Source organism: Malaclemys terrapin, chromosome 2 (assembly GCF_027887155.1).
Source record: "Malaclemys terrapin pileata isolate rMalTer1 chromosome 2, rMalTer1.hap1, whole genome shotgun sequence".
In the NCBI taxonomy this organism is placed as follows: Eukaryota; Metazoa; Chordata; order Testudines; family Emydidae; genus Malaclemys; species Malaclemys terrapin.
This window is the reverse complement of record NC_071506.1, coordinates 217,412,424-217,432,363: the sequence shown is the minus strand read 5'-3', so window position 1 is coordinate 217,432,363 and position 19,940 is coordinate 217,412,424. Positions and strand designations below refer to the sequence as shown.

The window sequence follows — 19,940 nt, the reverse complement described above, 5'->3', positions numbered from 1 at the left end:
TCTGGCCTATCCCGCACGCCCTACCCTGCACCCCCAGCCAGAGCCCTCACCCAATTTCCATACCCAGATGTGGCCCTCGGGCCAAAAAGTTTGCCCACCCCTGCTTTAGACAGACAAGGTGAGTGAGGTAATATCTTTTATTGGACCAACGTCTGTTGGTGAGAGAGACAACCTTTACAGTTTACACAGAGCTCTTTTTCAGGTCTGGGAAACATACTTAGGCCTTGGCTACACTGGCAATTCACAGCGCTGCACTTGCTGTGCTCAGGAGTGTGAAAAAAACACGCCCCTGAGCGCAGCGAGCGCAGCGCTGTAAAGCGCCAGTGTAATCAGCGCCTGCAGCGCTGCACGCTGCCGCAGCAGCGCTGTAAATCCGTGAGTGTAGCCAAGGCCTCAGAGTGGCACAGCTAAATACAAGATGGAACAGATTGTTTAGCATAAGTAGGGTGAGCAGATGTCCTGTTTTTAAAGGGACAGTCCCATTTTTGGGGACTTTTTCTTATATAGGCACCTATTACCCCCCACTCCCCACCCCGTTTTTTCACAGTTGCTATCTGGTCACCCTAAGCAAGTAGTTAACACATATTTCAAAGGGCCATTCAAGGTGAAGTGGCCCATTAACACCCCTCCAGGCACAGGAGGGAAAGGCAGCTGGGATGGGGGGTTAGTGGGTTACAGAATGTTGTAAGAATCCATAAATTCAGTCTCTGTTCAGTCCATGATTTTTAATGTCTTTATGAATTTAAGCGCCCAGGCTCATCTTTTGAAAGTGTTGTGCAGATTATCTGTGAGGATGAAGACTGATATGGTCAGATATAGAGTGATTGTTTTGTGAAGAGAGTTCACCCAAGAGTGATATGAGGTTTTTGTCTTTTATCATTTTGCTGTGAGAGTTCATTTGAGAGTGTAGTAATTGTCTGATTTCACCCACATAGTTATGACTGTGACATTTAGTGCAATGGATGAGGTATACCACATGTTATGATAGGCATGTGTAGGGCTCAGGAATCTTGAAAAGTTTGTTGTTGGGCGTGTTGATCTTTGTAGAAGTGGAGTTATGTCTGCAGGTTTTGCATCTGTTGTGACAGGGTCTGGTGCCGCTATGAGCTGGTATGTCCTGGTCTGTGGGGAAATAGCTCTGATGATGAGCTTGGAGAGGTTAGAGGGTTGTTTGAAGGCCAGAAAACAGGGGTTTGGGGAAGATTTCTTTCAGGATGGGGTCCCTATCAAGTATGGGTTGTAACTGTTTGATGATACCCTGTATGGATTCCAGGGTGGGGTAACAGATGACAACTAGGGGTATGTGTTTGGAGGGAGATTTATTTCTGTATTGAAGCAGGTTCTCTCCAGGTATTTGGGTGGCCCAATCCACAATGCAATCTACTTCTCTAGTGCAGTGTCCTTGTCTCGTGAAGGTAGTTTTGAGTATGTTAAGGTGTTTATCCTGGACTTTCTCCTCAGAGCATATTCTAAGTACTTGGCTGTAGATGACAGATTTCTTGTTTGGGGTGATTACTGGATCTATGAAGGCAGGTGTGGTGATCCATGGGTTTCTTGTATAAACAACAGAAGTTGGTCCAATAAAAGATATTACCTCACCCACCTTGTCTCGCTAAGATCCTGGGATCGATATGGCTACAACACACTGAATACAAGAGCTACTTTGTCAATCTAAGGCCACGTCTACACTACCCCCCTAATTCGAACTAAGGTACGCAACTTCAGCTACGTGAATAACGTAGCTGAAGTTCGAAGTACCTTAGTTCGAACTTACCTTGGTCCACACTCGGCAGGCAGGCTCCCCCGTCGACTCCGCGGTACTCCTCTCGCCGAGCTGGAGTACCGCAGTCGACGGCGAGCACTTCCGGGTTCGACTTACCGCGTCCAGACTAGACGCGATAAGTCGAACCCAGAAGTTCGATCGCTCGCCGCCGAACTACCGGGTAAGTGTAGCCAAGGCCTAAGAACAATTGTAATGGGGACACTAACTTAATTCACCCTTTTATATTTGCAAGAAAGAAAGAACGAACGAAAGCTGAGAGTCTGGCCTTATCAAGGGACTCCAAGAACTGGCCCCAGAGTGTTTCTGTCATAATCTGACTCTGAGATGAACAGCAGAAGGTTGGGGATTATGCAACTCTACTGGACTAGGTTTTTCCTTGGATGACATAAGGTTCCCTTAGATGTAACAGGTTTTTTCCTGCCCTCACCACCTATAGGGAATACCTTGGGGTTTTGTTTGTGTTTGTTTGTTTTTTTACTAATTTTCACTCTGTTTGTGTCGCTCCCATACCTGCTTTATTTATGGTAGGTCCATCCAGTGGTACTGTTTTCCCCCTGCTGCTCTTTGTCTCATTGCTTATTCTGGATTCTCACTCTGGGTTTAGAGATGACCATGACAGGGATTGGAAAATAATTTCTTGCTCAGTTTTTCCTGCCAAATCTACCTCTGACAGGGATTTTGACATAAATGGGTTTGCATCTTCCTTACAGATACGATCCACCCCATATGTTTTGGTTTTTTACTCGTTTGTTGGTAGTACATGCCAATAAAACATCAGCCAAGGAAGTAGCTGGGTCATATGACCTGACATCTTAGTGCATATTTTCTGGAGGAGAGTGAGTCCTACACCTAAAAGCACCTATAAGTTAAAGCGTTGTCATTGGATAAACAGTCCTTGTGCAGCACTCAGTAGATACACCAGGCAGTAGATCAATGCAGCTATCACACAACAGTGCTACCAACGAATGCTAGCCCGGGATGAGTTTAGCATGCAGCTTTTAGCCAAGGTTAAGGTCTATTTATTTTTAATGAAAGCTGTGGCCAATCTCATCCTAAAAGACGTGTAATAAAAGTAGCAAGGCTAAAAGCCATGCAACACTTTGAAAACATTATGGTGTTATTTGGAGGACCAAATCCTATTACTCTTACTTCGGTAAAACTTCCATTGTATCCTACAGTACTACTCCTGAATGACATCCTGAATGTTATTTTACTGCAAGTGTTTCCATCTTCAATTCCCATTGTACCATACATTGTAATGCATTTTATTTCAGAGGAGTGGGCAATCTAAAAATAATTCAATGTGTTATTATGATTTTATTTTTCCATAGAGATTCAGTTCTATTCTATCATCAAAAATTTCAGGGGGAAACAAAGTGTGCATATGAGAGAGGGAGAGAAATGAATGAAAACAAATATTTAAAAAGTTTAATGGGAAAGAAACCAAGAGAGAAACAAACAAACCTAGAGGCACAGTCTAACCTCCAATGCACACTGGATATAACCACACATTTCAACAAAGATCAATTTTTGATCTTGCATGCAGACACGCAGCAGGCGATTTTTCAAGTTATGCAAGGATGCACATGGCAAATAGGTTAGTGTGTGGTTCTCACAACTAAAAGAACAAAAAACTGAAAAATATAGAACGGAAGCTGAAAGGAGAAAAAACATTAAATTATTAATAAATCAAAGCTGTGGTTTTCAAATTGTCATTATAAAGTAATCAGGTAGACAGTCTTTGCCTTGCTAGTATCTCTATAAAAACCAGAGGCAACATTGCACTAAGTAATAACCTGCCCATATTCTTGGGCAGTTGCACCTGTTTTACTGAAAGAAGGTATGCCCATCAGACACCCATCCTATTTCTGAATAGTGCTATGAGATCAAATTAGACAGTCACCAGTCATGTATTTCTGAAGGGTCTTCGACTTATGGGCCTCATCTCAAGGACCGTGGGCCTGAGTCTGATCTTACAGCATTGTGTAACAGGAATAACTCAATTTATGTCAACAGACTTAGTGTGTAGAATCAGCTAAGTGAGAGAAATGGGCCCAACATCTCTAATGTGCAGCTCTCCCTTAGCAATGGATTGCCAGTATCAGACATGAGTCCATAAACTTGCACCCATAATCTTCTGAGCCACTAGTGAGAGAGCTCACAACTATGGGCAAGCTGCTGAAATTGTGTAAAATCTCCCAAGAAGGACTCTACCCAGTTTGAATACAGACTCAGCTCTCCAGGAGGTTGGATCAAAGTATACAAGAGACTAGATACTATTCAGGAAAATTTGCCAACTATGAAGAAAAGAGGTTGAACCAATCTCAAGTGAAGTCCACAAGACTAGGTGACTGACTGGACAACATCAAGGACTTTGGGCATGCTACCTCTTTTCATAATAAGTATAAAAAGACAAAGGACATTAGTCCTTTCAAGAAAAATCAAAGCAAGAGTGAATGGAGATCTCTGAAAAGGCAGATCGAGCAGATGAAAGCTGTTCTTTTACTGACTGGATAACAGTCTTGTTGGAATCAGATCTCTTGTCCAAACCACTTTGGTGTCAACTGGAAGATTACTGCTTGGTAGGCCAGTTGCAATCTGGCCACTGTGGGGACAAAATAAAAACTTATCAGAAAGAAATTTGATTTTGAAGACCTTCTGATCTTCTGGTCCCTTCTGACCTTAAAGTCTATGAGACCTGACAGAAGCTAGAACTTTCCTGGGAGTTAACATTAGGTTTCATTTTCAGTCTCTTGTCCCTAAACTGGAAGCACTGTGAAGGCATCAGCTCAGCCACTAGATGGGTAGACGTATTGTCTGAGAGATGGGGCAGCTCCTATAACTCTGAATCAACCTGCTGTTCCTGAATGAGCATCAATATTGAAGGGGGGAAAGAAATATGGAGAGATCCCAGGTGATTTCCTCCATCTTCAGCTACAAAAGGTAGAGTTTTATCTAATAATTAAGAATCAGCAGGCTAAACTTGACATTTCCACTAAACCCAGACTGGAAAGTAGAGGACAGACATCTCTTCTCAGGACATAACTGCAGAGGAGGTAGATACTCTTTACAGCAAATAAAACCTGCAAGGAAAGCTGTTTGGTCTTAAAAAAAAAAAAAATCCACTTTTTTTTAAGCCAGACCTGAACCCAGTATTGTGTCATAGCGCTTTACATCAATTATCCTGTATCTACTGAATAGTTAATATCTCCATCTATTAGATGTGTATAGAGTTCATTGAAATATGTAGGCCTCTATCTTCTCTTCTATGATGTGGAGCAGAGCAGAAGCAAAGAGTTCACATGCAAATAGAAGCCAGGAGATGCAGAAAGATGCAAGGCAGTAACACAGTTGCATTCCCCTATCATGTAGCCATCTTCTAGGGTGACCAGACAGCAAGTGTGAAAAATCGGGATGGGGGTGGGGGGGTAATAGGAGCCTATATAAGAAAGACCCCAAAATCGGGACATCTGGTCACCCTACCATCTTCTGGCCTTCTGTAGAAACTGTGGCTGAGTCTACACTCAACTTTTTGACAAGTTAACCCACCATTGCTGTATCACTGGTGCTTGCAACAGTGTGAAATCTAATTTAGACTAGCTACCTCCAGGTTTACTACTGTATCGTATAGACCTGCTTAAAGTACCAGCACTACATTAGTACTGCACTAGTACTAACTTAGGTCTGGTCTATACTACCCACCTGAATCGGCGGGTAGAAATCGACCTCTCGGGGATCGATTTATCGCGTCCCATCGGGACGCGACAATCGATCCCCGAATCGGCGCTCTAACTCCACCAGCAGAGGTGGTAGTAAGCGCCGCCGACAAGAAGCGGCAGAAGTCGATTTTGCCGCCGTCCTCACAACGGGGTAAGTCGGCTGCAATACGTCGAATTCAGCTACGCTATTCATGTAGCTGAATTTGCGTATCTTAAATCGACTCCCCGCTGTAGTGTAGATGTACCCTTAGTTGCTTTCACTGGTGGAGTTACAACAGTGGAATATTTCAGAAAAAGCTCAGTGTAAACAAGGCCTGTGTGTGGTTTGTGGGGGAAGGAGTCAGTTCTTGAATGCCATGTTGTCCCTCATACTAGAATATCTAAGTTGCATTTTGCAAATGGAGCCTTTAAAAAAGGAATTAATTTCTTTGTGCTGTAGGACTGATGTTTTAATGTTGTATTGAGCACCTCCTGTAAGATGCTGAGAACGTTTGTTTCTATTGACTTCCTTGCAGCACTGAGTCTTCCATGAACACAGTGTGTTCCCAGAACTACTGTTACAACTGTGGGACTATCAGCTACACAGTGCAGGAGCCTGCTATGCTGCCAATATTTTGGGGAAGGAACACAAAGAATGATCTCTGGGCCCAAGTCATTGCTGTCCTGCACCTAGGGTAGTCATCTATACCACTGTAGGGAGAAAGCAAAGTGGGTGTAAAATGCTACCAAATGAAAATAGTTGCTTTTGTACACATTTTGTACTAGTGTAAATGACTACATGAGGTGCAGACAATGGTGAATTGGGACCTCTGTCCTTGGCTTAAGATTTACAAGGTCTCCATTCTCTAAGTCCCTGCAGCTTTGAGACCAGCATGCAATTCAGAGATCTCCTCTGCTGCACTGTGTCCAGGTATCTGGTGATGAATCCAGATTGATGAAAAGCCAAGGGGCTTTGTGGATAGATTTTCCCTTCAACCCCGTTTGATACAGGAAAGGGAACAATGGATCTGGGTGATTTTTGAACTTGTAGGAAAGTTGATTCTAATGCCTAATGGGTTCATTATTTTATGTACTGATTGCAGTATTAATTATATCCCTTACGTTTGGCCACAATTTGTAACAGATTTCCAGGTTTAGTATGAGATTTGCTGACCTACAAAATATTGAGACATTTTCTCCACTTTTTATTTAACTGAAACAGCTTTTTAAAAAATCCAAAGAGTGTGTCATAAGCCATTTATTTCACTATTTTGTAGCCGAGTAGAGAAAATGTTGTAGTTTATTAATGGAATGATCGTCCACCACATTACATAAGTGTATTTTATATTTTTCTAAGATCCCAATCCTTCCAAAATGTATGGACATGCTTAACTTTATGCATGCGAGTAATCCCACTGAAGTCAAGTTAATCTTCATAGGTCAGACTCAGTCACTAAACTAGCGAGTTTACAGTGGCACAGCTGTACCAATGCAGCTGTGTCACTGTAAGATTGCTCGTGTAGACTGTTTTTGCATTGACATAACTAAACTACCTCCAACAAGTGATGGTAGCTATGTCAGCAGGAGAGCATCTCCCGCCAACATAGGGCTGTCCACACCAGCGCTTCTGTCAGTGTAACTTATTCATTATGGGGTGTAGTTTTTTCACATTCCTGAGCAACATAAGTTATACTGACAAAAGTGCTAATATAGACATAGCCTAAGAGGCATAGCACTGAACTTGCAGCCCGAGGAGAGGGGCTATGGTGGCTTTAACCCACCTTTGTGTCCTCAATCCTGGGCTTCTCTGAGAGCAGGAGAGGCTGCTGGAGTAATTTAAAAAAGTGTAAAGGCCTTTCTAATTTACTGCAGCCTCTCCTAGGCTGCCTTATGGGCCACAGCAATGCCTGGAATCTCTGTAGTACCATGTGCTGCTGCCCCCCCACTGGCACCCTCCCTACACCAAGGCATGTATGGGGGCATGTATCCTCAGAAGTCAGCCTTATGGAGTCTCTGCAGTGCCTGCAATGAGAGAATCCTTTCCCAGCTGAAATGGAGGCTTTTAGAGCACCTTTATGCTGCTTAGAATAAAGTGGCTGGAACACTGGGTAAGAATCTCACCCCATATATGTGTTTGCAAAGGACAAAAATAGCTTGATAGAAGCCCTAATATTATCTCCAAAAGAGCAACTATACCAGGTCTATGGCACTGCAAGTGAGGATAACCACATTTTCTGTGGTAATTCATAGATTCCAAGGCCAAGACACGATTGTGATCATCTAGTCCGACCGCCTGTCCGACACTGGCGACAGAACTTCCCTGAAGTAATTCCTAGACTGTCTTTTAGAAAAACATCCAATCTTGATTTCAAAATTCTCAGTGATGGAGAATCCACCACAACCTTAGGTAAATTGTTTCAATGGATAACTACTTACACCATTAAAATTTTACATCTTATTTCCAGTCTGATTTGTTCAGCTGCAACTTCCAGGCATTGGATTGTGTTATACCTAAGGCTAAGATTATGTCACGGAGGTCACGGAAATCATGAAATCCATGACTTCCGTGACATTTTCCGCTTCAGCCCCAGGGTGCCAGGGCTGGAGCTGTCAGCCAGTGGGGGCCCTGGAGCTCTGAGCCGCCATGGGAGGCAGAGGCCCCCATAGCTCTCAGCCATTGCAGGGGGATCCACTGCCCTCATCTGAGGCTCCACTATTTTACAGTTATTTGGTCATCTACAAGTCATTCAAACAAAAATTAGGAAAACACAAGAGGCAACTGCAATGACAAGTAAGTAGACTCTAACACCTAAAGAACCCACCCACTGTACTCAAACCCACAACTGTGCCCTCTTTTCCTCTGTACTGAGACATTACACACTGGAGTCATTGCAACAGTTGGATATTTTACTTCTTCAGGACACAGCTGCACCAGCAAAACATGGTTTAAAAAAAAATGATGGCGGAGACAGATAAGCAGCCCTTTCCCTGGGCAATTTACATAGTTGAGCTAACTTCAATGTGCCAGAGCCTTGTGACTGTGGACTCACCCACTACATTCAGCCAGCCCTTCCTCAGGGCAAAAAACTGTCAGATATGTACTTAGATACTATGGTGATGGACAAACAAACACATATAAGTAGGCAGATCAACACACACCACTTAGTTTTGGATTTGTTTCCATAAAGATGAAAAAGGCAGAATAAAATCCAGTTTAGCAGTTTTGTGAGGATTTAAGGGCTATGGAAATTGTGATGGGTACACAACCTTATTTTTATTATCTCAATTTTTCAAAAACATATACTTTCATTTCTTCTCACTCAACTTCAGACATGTCAAAAGGCACTCACTTGATCTTGGTAGAGACTGAATTTATAGGAAGTCTGAACTTTAAAAAGCCACTTTTGAGTAATATTAAAAGAAAAATCTTTGAAAAATTCTCAACTGATAAAAATCACTTTTTATTGCTCTAATTTAAAAAAAATGAATTTTTACAAAAAACGTCATTGCAAAGTAGAATGAAAGTACTCGTTCAACCTTGACTATAAAAATCACAGTAACAATACAATGATCATCTGCACATTGGAAGGAAAACGTTTCTCGAGAACAAATGGTTTATTTACTGTTAATTATTCATCGTTTAATGTTAAACATGCCCCATTAATAAAATAGCATTTAGTAATGCTTTTATAACATTTCTGCTTCAATATCTTCTTTTCAGAACTCTAATAGATCCTCCAAATGAGCTTTATTAATCATAGATGAAAAATTGGCAAAACCCTACTGCATGCCTTGACAACCTTTCAAAATGTCCAATTAGGTCAAACCAAGAAAGCTCTAGAAACCAATTATAACATGAGTTCTAAGCCAAGAAACCTCATTGTACTTTGAAGCAAATGCAACTCTATAGCAAAGAAAAGCAAAATATGTAAGGTCATAAAAAGTATTGTACCTGAAATATCAGTTCTATGCACGATAGTAAACCACTCTTTGAATAATGTAATTTTATCAGTTTTTTTATCACTGTGGAAATATCATTAGCTACTTTATTATGAGAAATGGAACTAAATAGTTTCTTATTTATCTAAAAAGAAAGCACTGACTCTCCATTAACAGTTTCTTCAACATCCTACATTTATTGCACTCATACCAAGAATTTACAAGTCTAGACCTTGAATTTCACAAGCGCCATACCTCACCTGCTAACATACAAATGTAGAATAACAACATTGCTGACAATATGATGCAAGTAAACTTGGCTCAAACAATATTAACTACATTTAGCTCATAATAAAGACTTAGAACTTACTCAGAAGTTTATGCAATATACCCCTAGATAGTGCAATAGGTATGTGATGAAGCAGAGAAACTGCCCACCAGCACAGCAGGGGTGAAGGAGAACCTTTGGACCCAGTCGGCCCCGTCTCGTTATACCTGCAGCCAATGCCAGGCCTGGAGGGAGCAGAAAAGGAGAGAGCCTGGCCGAGTTCAGGGCTGACTGATGAAAAGGCAGGAGCTAGCTATTGCCCTACCAGATTGGAAGGGCCACCATTTTGCCAGCCAAGGCAGACTCCAGGTAGCACATTCTGTCTCCCAGCCAAGGGAGGCAGACCTAGGAGCTTCTGGCAACTGAGGTAACTGGGTGACTGCAGCCCAAAGACATTGTGGGGTTTGGCTCCACCAAACTTATGGCTGCCCCACCCAAAAGAGCCTAGGACCGCAGCAGGGTGCCATCCAAGATCCATGAGAGGGCACCACAGGAGGCAAGCCACTCCAGTAAATTGGACTACAGGGGCCATGCCCCAAATTGAAGAGACTCTGTTAGGAAGTAGCCCAGGGCAATGGATTTAGACCAGAGGTGGGTAAACTACAGCCCACGGGCCACATCCAGCCCGCGGGACCCTCCTGCCTGGCCCTTGAGCTCCTGTCCCAGGAGGCTATCTCCTGACCCCTTCCCTTCTGTTCCCCTCCCCTGCAGCCTCAGCTCAGTGCACCACCTGTGCAATGCTCTGGGCAGCGGGGCTGCAGTAAGGGGGGACAGAGAGGGGGAGCTGGATAGAGGACGGGGAGAGTTCTGGGTGGTGGTCAGGGGGCGGGGTGTGGATAAGGGTCAGGGCGGTCAGAGGGCAGGGAACAGGGGGGTTGAATGGGGGCAGGGGTCCCGGAGCGGGGCAGTCAGGAATGAGAGGAGGGGTTGGTGCACCTGACTTTCAGCTCTTTGTTTCCCTGGTCAAGGTGTGTTAGTCTTTCAGGCTGTTTGGGTAGAGGGACCCAGGCCCTCCACTCCACCAGGTCCCAGCCCAGGGCTCTGTGTTAGTTGACCCCTGAATGAGTGGCACTTCAAGCAGGGAGTCTAAATCAGGGCAGGCAAACTTTTTGGCCTGAGGGCCGCATCGGGTTTCCGAAATGGTATGGAGGGCCAGTTAGGGGAGGCTGTGCTTCCCCAAACAGTCAGGCGTGGCCTGACCCCCACCCCCATGTCCGACCCCTCCTGCTTCTCGCCCCCTGATGGTCCCCTGGGACTCCTGTCCCATCCAACCTCCCCTGTTCCCTGTCTGCCCCCACCCCACCCCATCCGTTGGCAGAGCCATGCGAGCCCAAATCAGTTGACATGGGTCAGCCGCAGGTGTTTTATTGCCGTGTAGTGCCAAAAGCAGAAGACCCTCACACCTGCTCTAAAGAAGCACTCCTCTATCTGTGAAACAGTAATAAGCTGTAGTCACAACAATCAGCAACTAGAGAGAAACAAGGTCACACACACACAGTGTATTATTTTAGCATTAATTAGTTTTGCTGCAATTAATACATATTCTGTCTCCCCATTCTGTCATTCTGCCCCCAGGTTAGCATTTTGTAAGATTTGTACATTCCTGCAATCACTGGATCTCAGCCTTTACCACAGCTGCTTTACCCTGCTTGGCAATATTTTCCTTGTAATTCCCTACCAATTCTATTTTATGTTTCCTCCAAATTGTCTCTCTCTTCAGTATCTCTTGCTGGAGTTTCAATTTTTGCTCTTTAACATTTTGGCCTTAGATTAGAGAAGATCTTCCCTCAAATATGTCTGGATCAACTATTTTCCCCCAGCTTGCAGCCTTTTTGGACTGCTTGACAACAGCCTTGAGCACCTTCAGTATTGCCTACATTAGGTTGTTTCACCATTCGTATGTGGTGACTTTCTCTTCCCCACCTTCACTGGGCCAGCAAACATCATCCAGTTGAACTTGGATAGCCTGGCTATCGTCACCCTATGAGATTTTTTTGAGCTTTGCTTTTGAAAATTAGCTGCCGTCCATTTAGCATGCCTGAGTTCTATCTCCGTCCATATCATGGTGGTTCCACTTCATATCTTGCAACCTCAGTACAGCTCCTGTATGTCTCCAGCAAGGTTTGCAGGGAATCCATTATAGGCTCATGTTTCCTCTTGGCTAGACCGATCTCCTATTCCTTTTCTATTAATTATTATTATTTACTATATGTATTCTACAAGCTTCCTCATTGTTTCTGCCTTGACCTGGTTGATCTCCCATTGAGTCCAGATCTTTTTTTTGTGCCCAAGGAATATCTTGGCCTCTTTAAGGACACATTACAGCTTCATATTCTCAGCTTTCAGAATACTTCTGTCTTATGAATCCTCTTTCAAATTGCCTAATGACTGACAATGAGATCAGAAATTTCCTTTTGAAAATTCTTCTCTTCTTGGAATATCTAGTAAGAGTTCTCCATCATGCTCAAAGAAATTTCCTTGGATTTCATTTCTTTCTCAAAGTTCTTCCTCAAAGAGCCTTTCAGTTAATCTTTTCCCATGAACTGTACTGCTGTATAATCACGTTCCCATTGTTCCCTTTCACTAGGCCAGCTTCTGCTTGCAAGAGGTTTCCTTCATAAACTATGACAATTGTTCTTTCTACCATTTCCCTAATATTCCCTCATGCCATTTCTGATGTGTTCTTTTACATCTAACAATGGCTTTTCATTTATCTTGTTCAAAGCTTCATGCCAATTGTCCCATATCACTGAATAGTGGAAGTTGCAGATTTTCACTTTATATTCATTGATACAATGACAGAGCAATGAATCTTATATCCCTTTGGTAAAGCTTAGTTCTCCCTTTTAAAAGTTTCAAAATATTTATTTAAGAGGCTCATCAACCACAGAGATGTAGAACCTGAAGGTGTCCTGTTTTCCTCTGCAATTTTTGTTCAGTTTCTCAGGGCTTGTCTTCACTATAGCGGTGCAACTGAGTGCTGTAGCGCTTTAGTAAAGACGCTACTATGCCAACTGGAGAGCTTCTCCCGTCGGCTTAGTTAATCCACCCCCCTGAGAGGCAGTAGCTATGTCAAAAGGAAAAGCTCTCCCGTCGACATAGCACTGTCTACACAGGGGGTTAGGCTGGTATAACTACATTGTTCAGGGGGGTCATGAATAGGGCCGGATTTCCAATTAGACACACTAGGCACGTGCCCTGGGGCACCGGCGTTCTAGGGGCACCTAAAAGTTAAAAGTGGGTTAAAAGTTTCATTTTTTATGGAAAACATGAAGGTCAGCTGTAGGTGGGGGGAGGAGGGGCGCTGAAGATGCTGTGCCTAGGGGTGCATAAGATGTAAATCCGGCCCTGGTCATGGATTTTTTACACCCCTGATAAATGTAGCTATGCTGATATAAGTCTATAGTGCAGACCTACCCTTAGTCCCTTTCTGTATTTTCTTCCCTCCATTGTTTCTTTGAAAAAAATGTTTCTTTAATATAGAAGTCTCTGACCTCATACATTCCTACAAATGACATCCACATTGCCTCTCTCTTTATCAAGAAAACATCCCACTTTCTAATCTGCAACACCTCATAGTTGCTATAGTATATACTTGGTGACAATCAACTTTCTACCATTTTGCTAGATTTTTTCCTGTGGCACCAATATTCTCTCCAGAACACATGAGGACGATTTAGAACCTGAAAGCCTCCCTCTTCTAGTCTGAATACTGTTTTTCTAGTGTTCAAAGCCAGATGACTGGTATATATATATTTTTTTTCAGATTTCCATTATATAGAAAGCCATCTCTCAGCTATTCATAAGTGTCTCAGTGCATAAGGACTGCCTTTACTGCATTTTGCCACTGACTTCAATAGGAGTAGGATCTGTCATTACTGAAGGGAGATTTGTTCTGTGGTAAAGACATATGAGTGAGTCCAGGAATCTGATTTTTCTTCAGCTCTGCCACTGATTTCTGTGGGACCTTGGACATGTTACTTCATTTATCTGTTCCTTGAGTTTCTTCATTAATTTTTTTCCCCTTATTACTTTGTCTTATGTCAATTCTTCAGAAGTAATTACTAGAGAAACACACAACTCAAACATATATTGTTGCCAAAATGTACTGTCTTGGCCACCACACTCACCAGTAGGCCACTTGTACATATATTTTTAATGGCCATTGATTATCCTTCAAACCCAGAAGTACCAGTGACATGCTATGTCATTATAGAGATTGCACAGTACATTAATGGAAAAATTCACAAAGGGCTTCATTTGTTAAATGATCACACAGAGTAACCTTCAATGACACAACTCTACATTTACATGTTGGTCTGTGACATGAACTTTCAACACTTTTTCAAAATCTTTAAAATGATGATCTTGTTCAGCCGCAACTTTTAGTTAAACTTAACCTGCCACTCAGACAAAACATAAAAACAAACAAAACAAAAACAGTATGGTCCTTTGGAAGGAAACTGCTATACTAAACTATATACAGTATCACAGAATATACAGAAAGGGATACTCTGCAAAAAGCCCACATTTGAGCATTATTTTGTTTACAAAGACAGTCACAAAAAATAAAAATATTTGCTAAGCTAAGTGACTTGGAGAAACTAAACACATAAGATCTCTACTCTAGCATTAACAAAACCCCCACGCTGGTGATTTATTTAAGAAATTTCTGGAGTGGGGGGAAGCCACACAATCATTAGGAAGCTGCAGGAAGTAAACGAGGTCTCATGATACACTTAGCAAATGATAAAAGCCAGTGAAAAGCAGGATTTGATTTTAAGAGAGGGGTGAAAGGGGAGTTTTTCCACTGGTTCCTGTGGTGGGGTCTGTCAGGCCTTCTCTGCTCCCAGCTGGAGGCATCAGCACCCCAATACTCCCTACCCAAGGAATATCTCCTCAGATGGGGCAACCAAACAAGATAGTCCTCCAGAGGCCTAGAAGAGGCAGGAGAAGAACCAGCAGGCCAGTTAAGCAGGCTTGACTGCTTTTGCTCAGGAACACACCTAGGTGAGACTGAGATAGAGGAAGAACTCCTCCAAGCTAACCCAGAACTCAGACCCAGGCCAAGGCTGCAGTTTGAGGGGAGGGGTGCTGCATTTCAGGGGAGGGGGGGTTCCTCTTTGTTTAAAGGTTCAGCCAGCTGAATCCTGAGTTCCTGTTTTGTTACTTGATTGTTTGGAGACTGACACCAAGCTTACCCCACCGGCTATCCTGCCCTACACAGACAGCCAAACCTTTCAAACTAAAGCAGGGAGCATCACGCATGGCCCTCAAAGGGGCACTACAGAGCAGCCTTGTCTCCCACAACTTGGTATGAGAAGTGGGGTCAACTCCCCCTTTTTCCATAAAGAGGAACCATGGAGGAGACCATATGACTCCTAGCTCAGCAGCAGGCCCAGCAGCTTTTCCTGGAAGGGCAGCAGGAGGCTCAGCGAGCCAACCAACAGCACCACAATATGTTCCTCGAGCTCTGGCAGCAGCAGTTTCAGGAAGCAATGCTGGAGCAAATCACTGGCCACCCCCACTCTGAAGTGACTCTGTTAGCACCAGCTATCGCCTTTTCCAAACTGGGCCTGCTGATGACCCTGAGGCATATCTTGTTACGTAGGGAAAACCTGGTGGCATACCATGCCTTCGATCAGAGATGGGCAAACTAAGGCCCGCGGAACCATCCTGCCCGGCCCCTGAGCTCCTGGCCGGGAAGGTTAGCCCCCCTCCCCTGCAGCCACGCCGCCGCGCAGGCAGCGCTCTGGGCAGCGGGGCTGCGCGCTTATACAGGGCAGTGCAATAACATGTTTGGCTCCGGCCAGGAGACACGGCCCCAGACATGCTGCTCTGAGCAGCATGGTAAGGGGGTCAGGGCCGGGGAGTTGGATATGGGGCAGTGGGTCCTGGGGAGCAGTTAGGGGACAGGGAGCAGTTGGATGGGGCAGAGGTTCGGGGAGACAGGGGAACAGGGGGGATTGGATGGGGATGGGGTTCCAGGGGACCTGTCAAGGGGCGGGGGTGTGGATAGGGGTCAGAGCAGTCAGGGGTGGGGTCCCGGGGGCGGTTAGGGGCAGGGGGGTCCTGGGAGGGGGCGGTTAGGGGACAAGGAGCAGGGGGGTTGGATGGGTTGGGGGTTCTGAGGAGGGCGGGAAGTGGGAGGGGGTGGATAGGGGGCGGGGGAAAGGCTGTTTGGGGGGGCACAGTCTTCCCTACCCGGCCCTCCATACAGTTTTGCACCCCAATGTGGCCCTCGGGCCAAAAAGTTTGCCCACCCCTGCCTTAGATTATGAAGTTGCAAAGGACTAGGATACCCTGTTTTTTTAAGCTTTTTTTTTTTTTTTAAAAAAAACCAGAGGCTTAATTATTCGGTTTGTCCGTCCGTCTGTCCGTCCAACCAATGTTTCTGAGGTCAGATAAAATAGAGACACAAAATTTTCAGAATAGATTTGTAAACGACAGCTAGATGATATTTCAGTATGATTTCAAATAAAAATGCATTAAAAATGTTAATTATAATTTTTATTATTACAAGTCCAAAATCATCCATTACACTATCCTGCTTTGACTGCCATTACCACCACATCCAATATAGAAAGAAATAAGAAAACTCTTCAATGAACTTTAACCTGTATTTACAAAACACTCCGAATAAAAAACAAACACTCTGTGCTTTTAAAACATGACTTTTCTTGCTTTAAGTTTTAAAAATTCAGTCACTAGTTCTTTTAGATCCAGTTTTCCAGCTATTTCATGCTGGACTTGCCACGATGTCAATAGAGCAAGTCTCTCTTGCACCATTGTTGAACGCAGATATGTTTTTATCAATTTTAACTATGAGAAGCTACGTTCCCCACTAGCTACAGAAACTGGCAAAGTTAAAAGAATGTGTAGAGCTATAAAAATGTTTGGAAAATTGTCTGAGTTTATTTTCACAAACAAACTTCAGTACTTCTTCAGGAGTGGAATGTTTCTTAAGTCGTCTTGAAGCCTGACACTCACTACACAAATCCGTAGCATCAATGTCTTTTGAATTTTCATGAGTCAATTCCGACTCCAGTTTTATACAAAATTCTCTTATCTGTTTTGCTGTTTTCTTTTGCAAGCTGTGGATATCATATAGAAAGCCAAATACTGACTCTAGCTGCTGCATCTGTTAAAATCTTTCATCAACCAAGTGAATAGCAGTATCAAGGACTGTGAAGTAGAAATTCACTTTGAACCTTTGTTTTGGGTTCTGAACGGGTGTGTCTCATCCTTCAAACTGCTGTTTCTTTTGCCAAATGCAAACTGGCTCTGGTTCAAATTCTGTCGGAAAGTCTATTTCTTCAGCAAGCTCGAGAGACTCTACCAGTGTTCTTTCGAACCCTCCATCACTTCTGAATTCCTCCAGAATATTTTTAGTTTGCTGCAGTTTTTCAATAGCAGAATGTATGTTCAAGTTCTTTTCCTGAAGCAGGTGGCCTCTGCGTTACAATCACTGCAGGAGGCGGAACTCACCACTAATCCAAAAGTATGTAAATTTGGGATGCAGGAAACCTGCTATCGTGGGTATTTCATAGAGGACAGCTGGATTCAACCCCTGCAATTTAAGCCAGAGGCCCTGAGGATGACCCCAGTTCCTATCACTAAGAAACAGGCTTTCCTGGGTCTAGCCAGCTATTATCAAAGGTTCATGCCCCATTTTGTGACACTTTCAGCACCATTGACAGATTTCACGAAGGCCAGCACACCCTGAACAGTCTGGTGGCCTATTGAGCGTAGCAAGACATTTACCTAGATATAGGATAGCCTCGATCAACAGCCTGACCTATGTTGTCTGGACTTCTCATTTGTGTTTATATTACAAAATGATGCTTCCACAGTTGGACTGGGAGCAGTACTGTCACAAAACGTCAAGGGGATGGAATATCCAATACTATACCTAAGCTGGAAGCGGCAGCATCAAGAGACCAGATAGTCCACCACTGAGAAAATGTCTGGCCATCAAATGGTCTTTTTACCTTTTAAGGGCTCCCTTCTGCCTTGTAACAGACCATGCACCCCTTAAATGGTTGCAATTGATGAAGGACAATAACTTTCACATTACTCAGTGGTATTTGGCATTGCAACCCTATGCTTTTCATGCACGACACCGGCCGGGTTCACAGCACCAGAATACAAACTTATTTTCCTGGGACAGTGGCCTTGTTGCGGAGTGGAGAGACCAGGCCTCTGGGTCTGTTCTGCGGGGACAGGTGTGTAAAAGGATTGGTCAAGCTTTCTCTGCTCCCTGCTGGTGGCATCAGTACCCTGACACTCCCTGTCCAAGGAAAATCCACTTAGACTGGGCAACCAACAAGACAGTCCTCCAGAGGCCTAGAAGAGCCAGGAGGAAATACTGAGTGACCAATCAAGAACCAGCAGGCCAATTAAGAAGGCTTGCCTGCGTTAGCTCAATAGTACACCTGGGTGAGTCTGGGAGAGAGGAGGAGTAATTCAGGCACAGGCAAGAGCCTTGCCCTAAAGGCTGCAATTAAGTATTTGCATATGAAGGGTATTTCCCTCCTTGCTCTTTGTCTGAAGGCACAAACAGCCTGAATTGTTACTGATTGTTTAGAGACTGATGCCAAGCTTAGGAGGGCACCCTTCCCCAGACAGCCAAACCCTGCAAACTAAGTCAGGGAGCACCTGTAGTGCCACATGTAGCCCTGCCTTCCACCATATCTTTCCCCTCTCCTCCATCCAACATGCAGGTATCCGAAGCCGTCCTCCACCCCATATTTGACACTGCAGTACAAACTGAGTAGGGCCCAACGTTTCATGCAAGGACAAACTGAAGCAGCTCCTGAATGTGAGGGCTGGGTGCCAAGATCACAGCCGGTCTCAACACAACAGTTCACATTCAGCTGGGGCGGGAACACCTTTGCTGTGTCTGCTGCAAAGTTCTGAGGAGGGCAGGGCAGGAATCCCCCAGGCCAGCAGCAGCAGCTACAGCTAGTGTAAACGGTAGTGAAATAAATAGGACTCGCAGTCTGCTGAACCTGCGACCCCCGCTTTCAAGGCGTGTACAAGACCTGACCTGCCCAGCACTCCCAGATCTCGGGAGCCCCAGCACACAGCACTTTCTCTGCCTCCCGGCTTTGAATCCTGGGAGAGACAGGGGGAGCCTGCACTTAAAGCCCCCAGCTGCAGGAGTCTAGCGCAGCAGCTGGGCAGGGGCAGGGGCAGAGTCACCCCCCCCCCCCACGAGATCCCAGAGCAGAAAACAAGGCAGCCCTGGAAGGGCCCTACCCACCCCCCGGAGCAGCGCTCGGCAGCATCCCGCCCCCCCCTCCCCCTTCCCAAGGGGCTTCTGAACCACTTGTGGAGACCGGCAGCTCCGTCCACCTCGGCCCCCAGCTCATTGCTGGCTTGCAAAGACTTCTTTGCACGCCGTCCCCCGCAGCCTCCCCCGGGTCTCTGGGGCGACTGACTTGCGGAGAAAGGGCAGCCCCTAAGGAAGCGCGGAGGGGGAGCTCTCACCTGACAAACGCCAGTCTGAGCGCGGGAGACGCCGGGCAGGCTTCAGCAGCGCTTCCGAGCGAGAGAGGCGGGCTGTGTCCTGAAATAACCCTGCAACTAGGGCGGGGGGAGCGCGGGCGGCGGGGGGGAAGTAATGCTAAGCACGGGCTGAGAGAGGAGAGGCACAGCCAGAGAGCCGGAGCGAGGCCGGGCTCTGTTTCTCTTTCTCTTCCCCGGGGAGGAGCCGCCTGGGCATTGCCCAGCTCCTGCAGATGCCTAGCACGCGCCCCGCGCCCCACTCGGCGCTGCGCTGCGGGACAAAGGTGGACGGGCACAGTGACCGCGCTGTCGTCACCTGCTCCCCCAGCCGTTTGCCCAGCTGGGCAGAGGGCATGTTGAGAACGGGGTGGGGGTGGGGAGGCGTGTGGCCGGTCCCTTTTTTGACAGATTTCAAGACAATCTCCTTGCTCCTGTTCTCTCTGTTACCATACTCGCTCACTCTGTTCGCGGGCTGCTAAAGTAGTTATGTGGCGTGGCCTCTTCACCTCATTTCTGCGGCGGACTAGCCAGGCTTAGGAGGCAGCACTTTTTGAGGGTCCCTCCCTTTATGCCACGTGTCCTCAAAATTACAGAAATCCTCGGGCATCTCCTCTAGCTCCTGATCGCTCTCTCTCGAGACAGAAAATGAATCCAGAGTCCCTGTTCAAAGCATCCTGGTATT

General features: G+C 45.2%; 1 protein-coding gene across 2 annotated transcripts in view; it reads right to left on the bottom strand.

Annotated features, from left to right (window-relative positions):
• THRB (thyroid hormone receptor beta) overlaps window positions 1-19,433 on the bottom strand; it is a 273,610-nt gene extending 254,177 nt beyond the window's left edge. For both annotated transcript variants that reach the window (XM_054019952.1, XM_054019957.1), the window contains exon 1: window positions 19,241-19,433. The gene's annotated coding sequence lies outside the window, so the exon portion shown is untranslated. The remainder of the gene's footprint in view (window positions 1-19,240) is intronic.
• Between the last annotated feature and the right edge of the window lie 507 nt (window positions 19,434-19,940).